At 56.7% G+C, this 19108-nt stretch overlaps 1 protein-coding gene across 1 annotated transcript in view; it reads left to right on the top strand.

Moving 5' to 3' along the window:
- Window positions 1-19108, top strand: part of NTN1 (netrin 1) — an 87431-nt gene that overhangs the window by 1941 nt on the left and 66382 nt on the right. The window lies entirely within an intron of this gene.

Here is a 19108-nt window from a genome sequence, read left to right as displayed (position 1 = left end):
GGGGGCCCCTGGCCTGTCTCCGGTCTCCGATCCCGGGCAGGTCCTGGCCGGGGGACCCGCAGCCCACGGCCCGGCTCCAGTCCGGGGATCCCGGAGCTTCCGCAGCCGCGCTCTCTTCCCCGGGACACGGGCTCAGAGCCGCCGCAAAGCCCTAGAGGCTCCGCGCCCGGGCGGGACGGGGACGGGCTCTGGCCCTTTCCGGAGAGGGAAGGTGGCCGGGAGCAGGGCAGGGAAACCCGGCAAAGCCTGCAGCTCCTGTCCCTACATCCTCAGGAGGTGCGGGCGGCCCTGGGAGGCGGCGGCGGGGACATGAGCGAGCCCCAGGGCCAAATGAGAAGTGGGCAGCAGCCGGTTCGATCCATCTCGAGCGAGAAACACGCGCTGTGCTGGCTGTCCCCGGGCGGAGACGGAGTGTCCCTCGCCTCTGCCGGGGTGGATAAGGGTTAAGGGTTTGGGGAGTTCTTCCCCGTGAGTCCCCACACATTCCGCCGAATGTTCCCTCCCGTCTTCCACCCCCGCTTCCCATCGGGATCCCCGCGCGCTGCCGCTACTCTGCTCGCGGTTTAGGGGGCCGGTGCTCAGCCGTGTGCCCGTGGGGACCCGGCCCCGGGGCTGGGATGCCCCGGACTGGGCTCGGCTCCCCGCGCCGAGACCCCCCGGCCCCGCGGAGAGCAGTCCCGGCCCCGCCGCCCGCAGCCGCCGCCGCCTTGTTTACACGGAAAACACGGTCCTGTCTTCCAAAATATTTGCAACTCCGACGATAGGAAAAAACCCTAGCCGAGCGGCCGGGGTTGGCCGCTTTTTTTTTTTTTTTTCCTTTTTTTCTTTCTTTCCTTTTTTCTTTTTTTTTTTTTTTTCTTTTTTTTTCTTTTTTTTTTTCTTTTTTTTCCCCCAAATCACAATCAGATGTGCCCCTTGCAGAGAGCGCAATTTCTTCGCCGGCGTCTTCACCAGGGAGGCACGGCCAAGCCGGGTTATCTGGCAGGGACAGGGGCCCGCTCCCGCGGCCCGGTGGCACCGGGGCACAAGCGGTGGCGGCTCCGGGGGCGGGCGCGGGGTCCCGGCAGCCTCGGGAGGATGCTCGGCCCCGCCGCGGAGCCCCCGGGCTGCGGGTCCCGTCGGGACGGGGGAAGCGGCCGGGAGGTGCCGCGTCCCCAGGGAGAGCGGCGGGTGCCCCTCGGCCGCCGGGGTCAGCTCCGGGTTTGCTTTTCCGCTGTCCCGCGGGTCCCGGCAGCGCTCGGGGACGGAGCTCCGAGTCTCGCTTACTTCCCAGCGCTGTCTCTTGCCCAGCAGCGAGGCCGGGGGGGCAGGAGGGCTCCGGCTCTCCCAGCCTCAGCGCCGCTCCCTGTCTGCAGAGTCATCGCTATCAGCGATGCCGTGAATTACGGTGCGGTCTCGAGGTGCTATCGAGATCCCCAAATGCTTTGCAAGATCCCCAAATGCTCCTAAAGCGCTTCTATTCAGTTATTGTGCTGGCGCCGTGCTCCTACCATCCTTCCCCCTTCCAATTTATTTCCAATAAAAGGGAAGCAAGTTCCAGTTTCCAGTAAAATGTGTCACTTTTATGCCAGGCTTTGCATTTCAGACCATGTGCAGTCCTAGACGCGTCAGGCTTCTGCAAACGAAAATCGCTCTGTTTTTTCCTTTTCCACCGGCTTTGCTGGGAAGTGAATGTTTTGCAAGGATGAAGCTACCGTAAAACAATTTTCCGTAGCCCAGTCCTGCTGCTCCTTCCCTGGGGCCGCACCTATCTGTCTGTAAAACCAGCCACGGCCAAAAACCCGCGCTGCCCTGCCAAGCCCACACCGCCTGGAGTAATCCCCCCAGATAAAGATCACAATAACCCCATTCAGCTCCCACCCACTCGCTCATGACCGCCGGCCCACCCTGGTTTCTCTCCCAAATCCCCAGAGAAAGTCAGGCCGGGGGTCAGCGGGGGCTGCGGAGCCGCCTGCGCCGGGCAGGGGCAGGGGACGAGCGGGGAGCTGCTGCCGCCGCTGCCGCCGCTCGCTGGAGGCTCCTTCCAGCGCTGCACAGGGATCCCAGCGCCCTGAGCCGCCGTGCTGAGGGAAAGGTGAATCAGCCGAATCAGCTGAATTTGCACCAAGTAGCGGTGGGAGAGCTGGTTGCGCTATTTTTTATTGTTTTTCACTGAATTTACTTTTTTCCTTTCTGGAAAATCGTTGGGAGTTTTTATTTTTCTTTTCATCCAAGGATAAAAATTACAGAATGTGTCTGCTTTGCTTAAAAATTTTGGGTGTTTTCTTTGGTAAGCCCATTCCCCCTGCCAAAACTGAATCTTTGTTCCTATTCATGCTTATTTGGGGCTGAGAAAGAAATGCTCTGGAGTTTCTGACAGAAAGTCAAAATTTCCCACGGGAACAGTTTTTGCCAGCCAGATCGATTTTTTCTTTATAGCTCCTTGCGAGATCCCAGCACTGCACATGGAGAGGACAGGGCTTGTCCCAAGGAGATTTTCTTCAGGGATCTGCTCCCGCAGAGCTTTTCACAGCTTCAGGTTCCCATCAGCTTCACCTGGCAAGTAACTCATCCACGTAGAGCTGGGCTTTGGCCGGGCGCCTGGGAGCCGGAGTGCTCCAGGGAGGACTCAGCTTGGAGAAGAGCTCGGAGGTCTGTTCTCCATCCTGCCTCTTTCCAGCGCCGCTGGGCTGGCTCGCTGCTCAGCGCTGGTCCAGCCCAAGCCCCCTTCTCCAGCCCAGTCTGTCCTGATGCAGCTTCCAGCTCCCCCGGGAGAGGAGACTGCAGCTGGGAAAGGTCTGAGCTAAAACGCTGTCAGAGCCCAGCTGCTGGTGAGCTTGTGTGGACACAGGAGATTGCAGGCAGGGTCTTTGATCAGATTTAACAGCGCTAAAACACAACGGGCACCAAACTGCCCGTTTCTCCACAATTCCACTATTCCTCCAGAATCACGATGCTATTTAGAGGGCTGGGAATGAACCCGGCCAAGCAGTTTGCATAGAGCACCTTTGCCTGGGATACAGCACTACTAGACAAGCCCAGGCTGCATCCCGCTGACAGGCACTTGGAGAACTCCAGGCTCCATCTCCAGTGCCGGCTCTGGATCCCCACGGCCTTTCCCCCGTGGAGCCAGGAGATGCTCCCGGCACCTGCACGTGTTCCTGACGTCAGCGGTGGCTGCAGGTGCTGGGCGCCGCTCGGATTTTGGCCCTCTGCGATGCCTTGAGAGCGTTTAACAAAGCCGGGAGCGAGCGCAGGGAGAGAAAGGAAACACATTGTGTTCCCAGATAGGGGATTTGGCACAGGCAGCACGGGGAGCCTGGTGTTGGACAGGCTCTGCTCCGCTGCCGAAGGGTTCCCAGGCTGGGATGTGTCTCATGTCAGAGCAATTTCCGAGCAAGTTCCTTATTCAGCGGAAAGAAAACTTCACCTCAGACAAGGAGTTGACCAGGAACTCTGAGAGAAGCACCCGCCAAACACTCCCAATGAAAAGCTTCCTTCCAGTCAAACCTGGGGCTTTATCGCCTCCGTGGTGGTCCAGGGAGGCATCTGCAGGGCAGTGCTTGCTGAAATAGCAAACGGGGCCCCTCCACCCACATCACAACCAGGGAAATCAAATCCTCCCACACAGCCAGCTCCTCTCGCTCCGCTCGCACGGAGGGATGGGAGGGATTTCATGCCAGGGAGTTCCTGATGTCCCTTATTAAATTCAGGTGGTTCCTTTCCTTTACCCTGCACTAATCACCTCCCCCTCAGAAGCCTTCCCAGTTCCCATCCTGTCTGTAGCCATTTTCCCCAGGCTGGCACAGAGGGATATTGGGGAGCCCCATGAGATGATTCCTGCCCATTCTCCTTGGCCTCCAAATGGAAGGAGTCAAGCTGGTGGTGGCTTTGACTCTGTCCCTCTGGACGGTCCCTGCAGGGATTTCTTGTGAGCCAGCGCCTGTCTGCAGGGTCCAGGCACCCCAGAGCCGGGCAGTGCAGGGAGCCAGAGCGAGGCCTGGGCCACCAGGGGCTGACAACAACTCACAGTGGCTGAGGCACATCTGACCAGAAGGGCTGGGCTGGTGGGAGATGTCCTTTCTGTCTTCTCCTCTCCTGTGGTGGTCAGGGCTGTGTAGGTCCTGAGGGGAACACAGGGACAGAGGCACTGGCTGCAGCAGTGGGAAGGGGAGTGTGGCTGGGACTGGCAGAGCTGGCAGGGACCTGGGCACACAGGGCACATCCACTGAACCCTCTGCTCCTGCAGTTCCATGGTGGCATGGGGGTCAGAGGAATAAAATGGTTTTGCAAATCCCTCTGTGAGGAGAAAAGGAGTCTGAGTGTCCCCATGTTCACCCTGCTCATGGCCATGTCTGTTCCAGAGGGATGGGGAAGGTGCAAGCATCCATCCCTTCTTGCTTGGAGAATCAGCCACAATCCCAACCTGAGCAGAGAGGCTCTGAGCCGGAACCCCAAACTGCCCCTGCAGGATCCCCAGGGTCCTACAGAGGACACCCAGGGTGCCAGAGCAGGATCCCCACAGTGTAACCTCCTTTTTCCACCCGAGGCCGTCGCTGGTGCCTGCATGTGGCAGCACAACACAGCTCTGCCTGTGGCTGCATCCAGCCAGGGTTTCAGGTGGGTTTGGAGCTGCTCTGTGGTGGTGCTGCCCGTTACCTCCTGATGATAACAGGAATGCTCATAATTTATGATATCCAGGTTTGTCCTGGGCCTCAATTTCCCCTTTTATAGGGAGCAAAGGTGAGGGCTCTGTAAAATCCTTTGGATTTGGTTAAGAAAGGCACAAAGCATTATTGCAGCATCCTTGTGCTCAGGAAACTGCAACTGGGGGAGCTTCACCAGCAACTGCACCAGACCTTGCGAGGGCTGGACTTCTTGTGGCTCCATGTGCCATCCATGAAGCCACAGGTCCTTTCCAGCCCCTCCTGGTGCAGCTCCCGGCACATCGTGCTGCATGGGGAAGCGCACGAGCAGGGATAACTGTATTGCTGAGCAGATGGGTGCTGTAGCCATAGAAATTTGGGCCCATGAGCTGCTGAGGCTTCCATTGTAGCCTCCCAAGGGAGCCTCGCATGGGCAGAGCTTTCTCACAGGCTTTTATTCTCAGGAAGCTTAAAGTTAAACTGATTTCCAACAGAAAGGTTTTTACACCAACAAACAAACAAACAAAAAAGCGCAGTTAAGGCTAAAACAAAACCAGGCTTGGCACTCCGGGTTGGACACTTGCCTTCCCTTGAGCTTGTCCACGGCTAATCTCTGCCCTCCTCTTTCTGGGCCAAATCATGTCATCCTTATTCAGCCTCCGCTGTCTTCGCCTCGCAAATTCCCTGTGCCTGCCCGGGGGGACGTGCTGCCTCTCCAGGGATGCAGCAAAAAGCACCCGAGGGCTCTGGAATCCCCACTGCCTGTAAAAGCACTCCCAGAATTCTGGGATTTCTATCTGGCCTGTGAAGTGGCAGCAGCTGAGCACACGAATTTGTCTTTATATTCTTAATTTATCTCCCCTTCATCCTCAGGGATGGGAGATGGATTTTTGTGACCAACTGAGAGTTGATGCCTTTTTGGCTTAAATCTCTCCTGCCTCTCCCTTTTGTGACACCCAGTTTTTTTGGTAGTGGTTTTCGAGGCTCTTGTGCTTTTTATGGGACTGCGGGATTTCATTCCAGGGAGTTCCTGGTGTCTCTTATTAAATTTAGGTGATTCCTTTTCTACCCTGATCGATCACCTCCACTTCAAAAGCCTTCCCAGTTCCCATCCTGTCTGTATACGTTCTGTGGTTGGGCTGTGCAAGCAGAGTTTTATTGAGGACTTTCTGGAGGATTTCACGGTGCGGTGTTGAGTTTTTTCCTCCACCAGTTTTGTCCTGGGCGACATCCAGGGCAAAGGAGATCGTGGGTCAGGATGGCTGGAACAGTCTGGGTACCTGCCTGGCACTGCAGAGGCTGAGGGTCATTTGGCCACTTGTTGCTGTCAAACAGCGAAAAAAAGAAAACCCAGCCCAAACCAAAACCCCAAAACAGCCCTGGGAGCCGTCAAATCCAACATCCACCTTTTCCTAGAGAGCGCCGGCACTGCTGCCTGGGGCACAGGACACACCAGCCCCGCGGCACGGCTGCGCCCCAGCACTCGGGGGGTTCACAGCCTCAGCCTCGCCAGGGTGATTTATTTGCAGCACGTTCATGGTTGCACCGAACAGGCTCCCCCCGTGTTTCGGGAGAGAAGGGAGAGGATTTGATGCCAGGATCGGCCCGTGCGGAGGGCTCAGAGCCGGGACGGGGCTCGGATGTGGCAGAGCTACATCTGCTCCGTCCCCAGGGTGCCTCTGCAGCAGCGGCCGCCGTTTGGCCTCTGCCGCTGCCATCAGCAGGAAACATTTGCTTTGCATAAGCCGAGCTCCCGTCCCGAGCATCCCTGCCAGATCCCCGCGGCTCCCGCACGGAGCGGGCACGGCCGGGGCTGGCACGGCTCAGCCTGGCTCTGCAGCCCGGCGGGACGGGGACAGGCTCCGCGTGTGAGCAGGGATCAGACCACGGGACAGGGACAGGGACAGGGACAGGGACAGGGACAGGGACAGGGACAGGGACAGGGACAGGGACGGGCCGGATCCTCACCCGGGGCAGTCCCGGCTCTGCCCGCGGCAGACTGATCGCCGCTGACCGCGCTCGAAAGCGTCCGGAGAGCTGCGATGGCGCTGGCTGGAGTGACAGGCAGGCTTTTAAAAAGATATCTGTATAATGGATTTCATTTATAAGGGGATTAGGATGCCCTGGGGACTGATAAGGAGACAGGGAGGCTTTTCCTGCTCTCGGCCCGGGCAGAGGGAGGGAACGGAGCAGGGACTCGGCCGCTCCCGCTCCATCATAGGCAGAGCAGAGGGACCAGTGGCGCGGAGGGGCTCAATCCCACACTGAGTGGGAATTTGCTTTAGGCTCAGCAGAAAACAGGGAATTAATGATGGAAAGGGAAAATTCCTGTCTTCTTTTGGGAGATACTAAAGAAACAGACTGACCCGGGAGAACACGGGAATGGCAGAGACACTCAGCTCTGCTGGGGGATGAATTTATGGAATGTTTTGTACACGGCTGGTTTTAGTGAAGCCTGGAGTTTAAAAATTGATGCAGTGATGTGGGCAGAGAGATTATTTTGTTCTGGGACTCAGCTGGCATGAGGGGCATCGACAGCACAAACTGGGCACAGAACTGCTGCTCACAAGAGGCACCTCCTGCATCGCCGGGATTACAGGGGGCGGAGAAAGGAACAGGCAGGGAAGGAGCCTGGATTCATGTGCCACACACAACTGTAAGGCCATGGAAGAAGTCTTCCTGGGCAGAAGCTTCCACAGGCAGAAATTTCCCTTTCCAACCTTTTCAAAATGTCTTGTGGGTGACGAGAGGGTTGAAAATTGTGTCTGCATCCCCCACCTGGGCAGAGGATTGGAGAGCAGGGAAGAAGCAAACCTTTATTTCACTCTCTCCTGGAAGTACAGGATTTTTCTAAATTATTTCACAGAAGGACTGGAAGGGGCCTCTGGCTTTGCCCAACACCTGTTGTCACCCAGGCTGTGGTTGCTGACAGAGAAAGATCCCCTCTAGGGCTGAGACAGGACACCTGGGGATGCTGCACAGGGAATCACAACCCTGAGCCCAGTTCCTGTTCCCCTGGGGACGGAGGGGCTGCTAATGGATGAGCCCGTGAGACCTTGGCCATCTTCTGCCAAAAATAAGCAGCAAAAAGAGATTGTGTGGGCAGGTGAGTGGAAATTCCAATACAGGTAGGGGGGAGCAACCTTGAGAATCTCTTCTTGAGGATCAAAGCTGCTGCATCTCCCGTTTGGGGAGAGGATGGAGAGCCCAGGGCCTACACCCAGCATCCCAAATTTCCCCGGGAAAGGGCAAAAATGCCATGAGGGGCAGGAGCAGGCAGTGCAGTGACCCAGGCTGGGAGCAGCCCGGCTCTGTGGGGTTGTTTTACAGCAAATTTATCCTTTTTGATGTGCTGGCCTGGGAAACTCTCTGCCAGCGAGAAATAGGCACAGATTTGTTGGTGGTGCCTCACGGAGTGGCGAGAGCACTGCCCAGTCTCTCCGTGCACGAGGGAAGGAGGTGAGGTGTCCTGCCCCTGTCCCAGGTGGGAATTGGAGGAGGAGCACGGCAGGAATGCTGCTGGCTCAGCAGGCCCCGCGCTCCGGGCTCGGAGCCATGTCCGTGCTGGGGCTGTGCGCTCCCAGCTGTTCCCCCCATCCCACCCTCACAGCCTGCGTGCTCCAAGTTCAGGGCCCGCCATGGAAAGATGGATGAGGTGTCCACGTCATCTTCCCTGTGGTATTTCGGAGCCATCCATCACCCAGATCCCTGCCAGGCTGCTCTGGGTGGATCACTGGGATCTGTACTTTATTTTGACCAAGGACAACAACTTTCATCGGAATTCACATTAATTATCCTATGGGAACAATTAATGTCCCTTAATAGCAGCTCTGTGGGTGTTTAGGGTGCAGGCTCAGGCAGTCAGACCAGAGTGGGTGAGGAGAGAATGGACAGCACATCTGAATGGAAAAGGAATTTTAACACTCACTGGGGACTGCCCCAGCACTTGCTTTGCTCTCACAGCCCCAAAAGGACTTTCCTTCAGGGTGGAGAGTGTCATCTCTGCCTGGCCAGGAGATGCTCTGGGAGAGCTGAGCCCTGCCTGCAGGGAGGGGAGGAGAGGGGAGGTCGGGACAGTGCAGGCAGGTGAGACCTGGCTCTTCCTGGCCCACCGGCTGCCCCAGCAGGTAGCGATGCACGAGCAGAAGGAGCCGGTTCCAGCAGCAAAGCGAGCCCTGGGGAATGCGACAGAAGCATCAGGACACAGGAAATAAAACAGGGAAGAAGAAAGGTAAAGGATGAGAAGAGCCGCGGACAGGAGGAAAATGTCTGGGTTTAAGAATCAGAGTTTGTGGTGCACGAGAGCAGCCTGAAGAGCATCCTGGGGTGGGCGAAGCACTGCCAAGAGCCTGTTGTTTTCCAGCCCCATCTGATAAGCGGCGCAGAACCAGCCCCGCGTTTTGCCTTCCTCTGTCAGCGCGGCCCGTCCCGAGCCAGGGCTGTTCACTGCCTCATCCTCCCCCTTTGCAAGAGGGAGTCAGTTCTGGTTAATGTTGGAGATCGGAACGTGATTACCGAAAGCCTCATGAAATTAAATCCCTTGTCTTCAAAGCGGCCGGGAGGGAGGGGAGCGGCCCTCTGGCAGCCGCGGTGGCCCGGCGGATATTGAGAGCGGCCTGGTGGCCAGCGCTGTCCCGCGCACAATCGGGCTCTGACAGTGGGAAGGCAAATACAAACAGCAGCTTGTGTTTGCGCACAAAGCCTCTGTGCCCCGCCATCCCCGGCCCCGGGCTTTACACCCTCGGCTCTTGGGCAAAAAGTCCTGGGAGGGTTGGAGGGAGGGAAAGGCTGCTGAATATTTAGGGATGAATTGAACTGTGCAAACACGCCTTTGGGAAGCTCGCGGGGCAGCGCCTTGGATCAGCTGCCCGCCGGGGCTGGAACGCAACCGCTGCGCTTGAAAGGGCGACTTTCACGCTGAAGCAAAACGGGACAAAGGAAGATAAATGAAACGGGCTCCCGGCAGGGCTTGGTTTGTTTGTTTTTGTAACTCGGCTAATATTCCCGCATTGTTCAGCGCAGCGGCCCAGTGTCTGTCCTTCACACGCTGCTCGTAAATCGGGGCTGGGCGGGCGGCGCAGGCAGCGGGCGGTGCGGGAGGGATGGCACCAGCGGGACAGGAATGGCACCAGCGGGACAAGGATGTGACCAGCGGGACAGGAACGGGACCAGCGGGACAGGGATGGCACCAGGGGGACAGGAATGGCACCGGGGGACAGGAACGGGACCAGTGGAACAATGATGGCACCAGCGGGACAGGAACGAGAGCAAAGGGATTGGACCGGCGGGACAGGGAGAGGGACAGGGAGAGGGACAGGGAGAGAATGAGCGGGACAAGGACGGGACGAGCGGCTGCGGCTCCGGCCCTGGGGACCAGGCATTGTCGTCTGCGGCTCTTGCTGTGCCGGGAATTGGGAGCTCTGCGGCTGCGGGGTCGCGGTCGCCCCGCACTGAGCTGGGCAGGTCCGAGCCGGAGCGGGAGAGCTCAGCCCTGCTCCTTCCCAGCCGTGCCTGCGTTCAGCCAGAGGCGGGTTTGGGTGCAGCGCAGCATCTAACAGGAATGCGTCAAGGGGTCTGTGCACCAGCAGAGCTCTGTTATCAGTTCATTCCTCAGCTGAGCGTGGCGTGTCCTGATGGTTTTTCACGGAGCTGGCAGCAAATCTGCCGAGATTTGTCCAAGTGGGGACATCCCAGGCAAACCGTGGGTACCAGCACTGATGTGTCAGCCCTCTGAACCCCATTATCCCATCCCAGGGCAAGGAAAAGCGATCCTCCTCTCCGTGCCGTGTGCGTGCTCGGGGATGGATCCCCGCAGAGCTCAGACCTGCCCGGGGCTGGTGCCGTGGGATGGACGTGAATTCGGGATTAGGGATTGCAGGGCGGACTCAGCCAGGTTGATGCAGGCGCTATGGTTGTAAGATTAGAAGATCCCCAGTGCAAGCCTCTTGAAAATTCCCTTTCCCTCCGGATTTTAGGCAAAGCAGGTTTAACACCGCAACATTTTGCTAGTGCGAGCTGAGTAAGCAAAATTTAATAATCAGCCGCATAATAGTTTAGCTCAAATCAAAGAGCAAGAGCAGCGTCGCCTTTAAAACATTTGAATAACATTTAATATCCTCTGTAGCATTTACTTTTCACAAGCCTCTGCAAAAACACCAAATGTTCACAGAAATTTGGCAAACTGACTTCTTCACAAATCCAGCCCCTCGGATGAGCTGTTTGTTAGTCTCCACAAAGTTTCGCCCAATCAACAACAACAAAAAAATCTCAACAAAACCCCAGACAGCGCCTCACGTGCTGGGGGCGACCAAAGAAATCCCCTGATTTGGGTGACCAATGAATGTCCCCAGCAATGAAAAGCGAACAATTTGTCGTCAGCCCCTGCGCTTGAAAACGAATGATCCAAATTATTCAGCGAGTCTCCCTGGATAGTGAATCCATTGAAAGGGGATCGAGACAGAGTCATAAATTATTCATTACCCAGAAGGGACTGAAATGCATATCATCATAACAATAATAATAACAACAACAATCGTTACACTAATAATAGCAACCAGAGCCCACGCAGCTCTGCCCGGAGAACCAGGGAGCCATGAAGCCTCCCAGACTTTATTTTCCATTTATCCTAGCCCCTATTTAGAGCAGCTGTGTTAAATAAAGGAATGTAAAGTGGGTCGACATTTGGAATAAATGTATTTATTGCCAGTGATTGGGCTCGCTTGCCTTGGTTGGGGGTGACGGACTTTGTGCTCGGGTCCTTGGCAGGCAGCAGCTCCACGAACTCGCACTCATCCCTGCTAATTGCTGCATAGAATGGATTTCTCCGTGTCCTGGGCTGCTTTTAAGGAGCCTTTGGAAGTGGCTGCAGCGGAGGCATGTCCTGTCCCTCTGTCCCAGGAAAATTTATAGGAGCCCATGGGCTGAAAGAGAAGTGGAAAGTGCTGGCCTGACACATCTCCCTGGATCTGACTCTTCCTGACTTGAATGGGACCCGGGACCCGGAGTCACCCGGGAGCCATTGAGCAGTGCGGGGGCTGAGGAGAGGCCACAGCACTTGTCACCCAGCCCGCCAGTTTCCTGTTGTCGCTGGCACGCCTGGCCTTGGCTGGGAAAGCCCCGCCGCGGATCCGTCGCAGTTCGGTGCCTTTCAGCTCCCCGGCAATTTTTGCTGCCCTTGGGACCCGAGGTTTCCTTTGGCCATCTTCGACTTGGAAGCTCCTGGCAGCGGCCCCCCGGGGGGATCTTCCCCACGGGGAGCTCTCTGCTGGGCGATATTGAACATTCAAATACATTTCTATGCCTGCCCCGTGGTGGAAGGAGCCCGGCTACCACTCTGGCATGCAAATGAATCGCCGTTCGCGGCGCGGGGGCTCAGCCGTGGCACTCGGCCATCTCCCAGGCATTTCCCACAGGTCGCCCCGTGGTCGCAGGGAGGGGTCAGAGGGGCCCGAGTGTCCTTTCTGAGGCTCCCTCGGAGCTTCCTCCACCTGCTGCTCCCTGGGAGGAGAGGGGAGGGCTGCTGCTGTTTCCTGCATGCAGGGAAAAATGACATTTTTAAAGCCGAGGAGCAGCAGGTTGGGCCGGGAAAGGGTGAAGCACTCACCTCACTCGCTGGGTGCTGCGGAGGGGACTCAGCACCCACAGGGTTGGGGTTGGGTGCCTTACTGCTGCAGCAGAAGCAGCCTGTAGGGGTAGTTTGGACACCAGTGCTGAGATAGTGTCACAGAGATGGTTCTTGTTTGTTTGGTGAATTAATCTGCAGCTCAGGCTGAGCCTGCCCAGGTGGGAAAGGTATGGGAGGATCGGGAGATGAGGCAGGGGCAGAGCAGGGCCCGGGGCTGGGGGGTGCCCGCTGCTGAGCCTGGTGCCATCAGCTGGGCTTGGGGACACGTGGGACATGTGTGGCACGGCAGGAGGGCTGAGCTCGCACATCCTCTGCTGCCGGGCAGCTGCAAGGCAAGGAGCAGAAGAAAGAGTTCCTGCTGGCATTTTTGTTGGAAGTCGCCTGAGTATTAAGTGGAACACGGTTTTCATTACCAGCTCCATTTTGGTGCAATAAATCACGATCTAGAAACACACTTCTGGCCTGGATTCTGCCCTCAGTTCTGAGTGGCAGTAACCAGAGGCAAAATCCAGCCTCGGCTTCAGCCTCACAGCCCATATGGTCACCTTTTGGAATTAATTTCTTCTGGTAATTTCTGTGTAATTATTCAGCACTGAAGGCTGCTTCCTCTCCTGGGCAATTAATGGCGCTGATCTCGTGCCAAAGGTGCAAAGCACCGCACAAACCTGTGAGGAGAGACAAGCTCAGCCTCAGGTGACAATCTGGAGCCTCAGCAAGGGGACCCTGGACTCCCCCAGAGTCCTGGGAGGAGATGAGGCCACCGAGCAGCAATTCAGCACAGAGCAAGCAAGCCCTTGCTGTTGCGCTGTAAAGAGAACACGGAGTGTTTGTGCGAGCTCCAGCTGCTGCTGGAATATTTGGGAGGTCATTCCCGCCGAGCAGGCTGCAGGAACCTGTAATTGCAACAGATGCTCTCCGACAGCGGCGGCCCCATGGGGGAGCAGAGCCGCTCATCCCCCCAGGGCAGGAATCTAATTTATATCTCATAAGACAGTTTTATTTTTCGGGCTTACCGACGGATTCCGTGCCAGAGAGCACCGCGGGCTCCGGCCGCTGCCTTGCTCCTGCCTCAGACAGGGGGAGTGCAGGGTCGTAAAAGAGACTCCCCGTGCTGGGTTATGGGGCCTATAAAATTATCCCTGCTAGGAGCCGGCTGCCCATTTAAACGAGCCATTTAAATGGATAACAAAGGCAGCCCCTTGCCCCCCCTCGCAGCTTCTGTACAAACCCTGGGCTTCGATGGGGAGGAGAGCCGCGGTGGGTTGGGTTGAGCCAGGCTGCTGTGCTCGGATGCTGCTGTGCTCAGAAGCTGCTGTGCTCAGATGCTGCTGTGCTCAGATGCTGCTGTGTGCTCTGACTCTGCTGTGCTCGGATGCTGCTGTGCTCTGATGCTGCTGCCAGGATCCCTTCTGCGAGCAAACGGCTCCGCTTCCAACGGGGCAGACAGGGAGAGCGGGGGGAGGAGAAGGAGAAGTCATTCCTCGCCTCGCCGCTGCTTTCCGTGGGTTTTGGATGGAGCCCTGCTCTCCCTCTGTGCAATTTGCTTGGGGTTTGGATGGAAGGACGGCCCTGGCTGCCTGTGGGCTGATGGATTTGCTCCCGTTCTGCCAGAGGCAACAGCACAACCCCGAGCAGGGGAGTCGGACACCAGAGGGGAAGGTGCTGCCTCCAGCAGTGCTGGGGGTGGAGAGCTCCTGCAGCCCCTCCTTTGCTCTGGGGGCTCCCCAAAGCCAGCCCCAGCAGCCTGGGGCACAAACTGCTCCCCAAAGCCAGCCCCCGCTCAGTGGGGCACAGAGCACACAGGCTCCAGCTTTCCCCCAGCTCCAGCTGCTCTCTTCAGTTCCTTGAATTGGAGGAGCAGTGATTTCACCTCCCTGGATGGTAGCTGGGGCCAGGGAGACAAAATGGGCCCTGTGAGTGGTGCCCTGTCCAGGTGTAGCCGCCCTGCTCTGAGGTTTACTCTTGGGAGAAAATTATTAGAAAACTGAAGGGGGAAAGGGGATTTGTGTTCCATCTTCTGTGCATCCAGCTCTGAACATCAGATTCATTTGGTCAGGATGGTGCAGCCATGTTAGGTGAACATTTCCACCCATGGGAAGCACTCTGCAGGTCAGTCCATCACATCTGTGCTTGGGAGCCTCAAGTAAGCTCCTCATGCTCAGTCACAGTTTGAGATCCCAGGCAGAGAAATGCTCCTCAAGCCACAGGCTGTTATCTGGTTTCAGAGTGAACACACCCCCGTAATGGTGAGAGCAGCTTGTCCTTGCCCCGTTAGCTGGGACAGCACCATCCCTTCCCAGACAGCTTCTCCCACCTTCCCAAACCTCAGCTCCCAGGGTCACATGCTTGTGTTTTCCCTCACTCCTTCCTCTCACAGCAGCAGAGAGAACCTGGGAAAGTAGGAGCTGAATCCCACCACGGTAAACAGAAAAAAATGACCAAACCCTCTCAGAGGCGAGAAAACCCTTCTGGTTTTACCCCCCAGCAGCACTGTGCACTTGGGAGCTGCAGCTCTGCGTGGATCTGGGCACTTTTGGGGGACACAAGGTCTGTCCCTGCCCTGGGGTGGATGCTGGGGAAGCAGCCACAGCCTTTAAACAACTCTTCAGGCTCCCAGCCTCCTGAGAGTTTAATTTTTGGGAAGCTTTAACATCCCCAGCTTACCAAGCTCTGAAAGAAAGGTCAGCTAATCCTTCCCACCATCTGAATGAATTCAGGCCCAGAAATGAGATTACTAAACAGGGGAGCGGGAGGCCGGCAGAGCTGCATGGATACAGGGACCCTTCCCATAGTCAGGCCTGGCTTTCTAAAGAAATGGACCTTTTATTCCAGTTCTCATCCCCCAGGAGGAGGGAGGGGGTGGGCAGCCGTGGCCAAAGCCCCCAACTCCTCCCCCAGCAGCAGGGCTTGGTGGAGGGGAACCCTGAAAGAGACCTGAGGGTCCCCATCCATGAAAGGGCAGCGGGGACACTGGGGTGTCCTGTGGGCACTGAGCAGCACCCATGGCCTTTGGATGCCCTGCTCTGGGTGTCAGCTCAAGCATTTAGGAAAGAAACCCCAAAAGCAGGGTCTTTATGTCCCTCTGGCTGATGGGTGGCTCAAGATCCATGTCTGAGGGCACTGAGGTACCAGCAGGCCCCAGGCACATGGAACAGAACACTGACACAAGGCAGGAATTCAGGGCATTCTGGCCGTTGCTGTGTCCCCAGCACTCACCCCCATGGCTCAGGTGGCCTTTGTGGGACACCTGAGCTGTGTCTGGGCCGAGCAGGGTGAAGTGGGTGCCCAGAGAGGGCAGTGGGCACCGTGCCCAGGGGCTGAGGGCAGCGCAGGCATCCCCTCCCCGTGCTGCACCCACACTCCTTTGTGAGCCTCCAGGGTGAAGACATGACAGCACCACCAAGGACGAGCTTTTCTCCTGCAAATCCAGTGTCCTGCTCAATGCTGGAGGAGCAGAACCCATTGAGAGCCCAGGCAGCAGCCCCAGGCATGGATGTCCTTGCATGAGCCATGGTAACCTGGCTGCAAATGTGACAACGCAGACACCCAGCCCCCGAGCCTCCCTGCCAGGCTCCCCAGCTCACCAGACTGGGAATTCAGTCCACAGGGGTTTCTCTATTGACCTCAAGACACTGCTCTGCATGGGAGAATTCTCCTTCTTTCTCTCCTGGTAACTGCAGAACTGAGGGTTTGCAGTTGGAAGGTTTCACTCCCACCACAGCAAGCCGGTGACTCAGCCAGGAGCTGCTGGCCCAGTGGTGGCCCTTCATTCTCAATGTCCAGGGGCCAGCTGGGAGAAAATGAGAGGATGCTCTTTCCAGGCACGCTGTGATGACTCCAGCAGGGTGGGATGCTCCGTGTCCACCAGCAGAGCCCCCAGTGCCAACACACAGAGCTGCCAGGTCCTGCCCCAATTCTCTGTCCCCCCAAAGCACTGGGGGTCATTCCCCACCTCACTGGGATGTCTGATGGGAGAAACCCATCCAGCTCCCAGTGAAAGCCCAAGGTGAGACCTTCTCCAAGCCTTGCTTTCTCTTTCAGAGCCCTGGGAGAGGCTACAGCAGTGCTGAGGTGCTGCCTGGCCCTGGGACCCCTCAGCTCTGAGTGCTGTCTGCAGGTCCTGCAGCTCTGCAGGTCCCATGGGGAGCTCAGCACCTCCCTGCTATTGCAGGAAAAGTGGGGAGAGGGATCACTCACCCCCCTCAGCACCCTGTGGGTGCCCCCAGATCCCTCCTGCAGGGAATAAATTCCTGGTGCTGGCAGGAGGGATCTGTGTGATGGGAGGTTTTAACACCAGCCGTGGGCACAGCCACCCAGACCTGTTCTAGAGGCATCTGTGCCCCTATGAAATCCAAAGTTTGATACACAGGAACCTGGATTCTGAGTAAATGCCCAAATTACAGTGAGGAAATCCTTAAAGCCAGTCCCCAAAGGTGGCTTTCACTGGCAGGATCAGGGCAGGGGCACAAAGGTGCCCTGCAGGGCTCTGGGATGTGCTGGACCCGCCAGTCAGGAGCAGTCTTCCTTCACTGTGACACTTGTGACAGCAGCAGGGACAGCCTGGTGCCACCAGAGGCAGTTTGAGAGCAGCCTGTGAGAATAAGTGCAGAGGAAAAGGACAGGTGCTCACACAGAGGCAGAGAGGTGCAAGACAATCATGAGCTGTGGGGTTGAAACCAGCCCCATCTGCCTTTTGGGGAGGTGCTTTTTGCTCACTTTGTGGGGGAGTTTCCAACTGCAGCCCTGATAGAAACCAAATTGGTGTTGGAGTGTCTGAACATGACATCTGGTGTGACATGCAATCCCTGGCCTGGGGAAACTGAGGCCATGAGCCACCAGAGAGGCTCCCTGGGCCTAATTCTCTTCCTTTCCCCAGTCCCGCATGGCTTTTACTACAATTCTTGCTTTACTGGGAGGAAAGAGAGGATCCTTGCTGTTAACCTGGAGTCTGTGGGCTTTTGGAGGATACTCCTTTAGCTCGGCCTGATTTCAGGCTGGGCTGGTTTCGGGTGCACCTGAACATTTCCATCTCATTTTGTGTCCCTAAACAGGGACAAACATTAACCCACAGCTATGGGCAGACACAGCGAGTCCCCAGTCCCAGCAGGAGGTGGAGAGGGCTGTGCCAGGATGAGGAGAAGGGGACAGTGCTGTCTGCCAGGATAAGAGGGTCTGTCCCATGTCCCTGCCTGTCCCCTCATGTCCCAGCCCTGGTGAGCCCATCTGAGCCTCCCCTCCCGTCCCCTCCTCAGCTCCTGCTCCTCCAGACGTTGCCCCCAGCTATTCAGCCTCTCTCCGGATCATTAAACATATTGAGCAACACCAGTCCTGTGACTGGTTAATTAGTAAAGACCTGACTAATTAGTTAATCGTGTTTACCGAGCGCTTTGAGAGTGCTCAGTGTTATTATTTTTAATTATGGCTGGTCCCGGGTGCCCCTCCCCTCCGCATGCCAAGCCTTGCAGGGTTCACAGCCTTTGTCTCTGCTGCCCCAGACTGGGTTTGGGGTGCGAATTTGCCTCTTCTCCCCTGGTCACCAGGTGTCTTTAACAGTATCTTCGGGGGGATTTAGAAAAGCCTCTCACAAATTTCCATGCACCCTGAGACACTGAACTGGCTCTTCCAAAGCCATCCCAGCCCTGGAGGAGTCAGGGTTGGCACTTGGAGAGCAGAGCTCCTCTCATCCCACATCCCTCTCCCGACCTTAAGGGAAGATCAGCCGACATCCAGCCTTGTTCTTCCTCCCCAAATCCAGCCCTCAGTGCCGTGGACACCTCGGATTTGGGAGCCTCCCATTCTGTATGAGAGAAATCAGATTCCCAGCGGAAAGCGAGGCAGCTTATTCCCAAATCTGAGTGGGGCTGATCAGGAGAGGACAGGCAAAGATTTCATCTGCCCAGAAGAATGTGAATGGTTTGTTAGTCAAGGGAGGGTCTTGGCATCTCTGAAGAATCACCAAGTCTGATCTCCTTGGGACTGTCTTAATTTGTAAAAATGTCACCAGCTCATTAAGCACCCTCATAACGAGCCCCAGTCACCCCTTATCACTGTGGGATCTGCAGGGGAGGCTGCCAGCACCAGCTGCAGGAGCAGCCCCACCTCCACAGAGTCCGAGAGGAGAAATCTGGCTCTGGAGCACACCACGAGCTGTAAAAGTCACCCAGGGCTGCCACAGCAGCAGGGCTTGGGAATATTTCCATCCCAGGGAGTTGGTTGCAGTGCACATGGCCAGTGACAGTGACCCTGGTGCTGCTGCCTTCACCCCAACCCTGCTGTCCCCAGGCTGCAGCTGGGAGCTCTTTGCTTCTGCTCTTGTACAAACCCCCAGAGGCATGGTCAGGGCCTGCCACCTCCGGATGACACTCACCTGAGTGGTGGTGCCACCCTCCCTCTGTGCTGTGGGGATGATGCTGCAGGGCTGGGAATTGGGGAGGAGTTTCCCTTTGCACTCTGGATTTCCTCTTGGAAATCCTGCCTCCCTCCATGGCTGCTAGACAAGGGCAGAGCAGCCTAAAATGGGCACCAGTCAGAATGTCAGTGATAATGGGGATGGAACTGGCCGTACTTGTCCAGAGAAAGCCCCTGTTGGTGCAGGATCCTGCTTCCAATCTGAGCAGCATCAGATTGCCTGGGAGGTGCTTGAGTATTGAGCAGCCACGTGGCAGTTGGGGTTTCTCTGTAATTTGGGGGATTCCCTGTAATTTAGGGGGTTCTGAACCACACATGGGATCCTTGCAGTTCATTTTAGTAACTTATCAGTAGTAAGAGTGGTTTCATGGCTTCCACTTCTATGGATCATACATCCAGGGCATTTTCAAGTTGTTTGTATGGATTAACTGGCACAGGATAAGGGCTTAGA

Source organism: Prinia subflava, chromosome 12, assembly GCF_021018805.1.
Source record: "Prinia subflava isolate CZ2003 ecotype Zambia chromosome 12, Cam_Psub_1.2, whole genome shotgun sequence".
NCBI classification, from domain to species: domain Eukaryota; kingdom Metazoa; phylum Chordata; class Aves; order Passeriformes; family Cisticolidae; genus Prinia; species Prinia subflava.
This window is presented reverse-complemented; position numbering and strand designations above follow the sequence as displayed.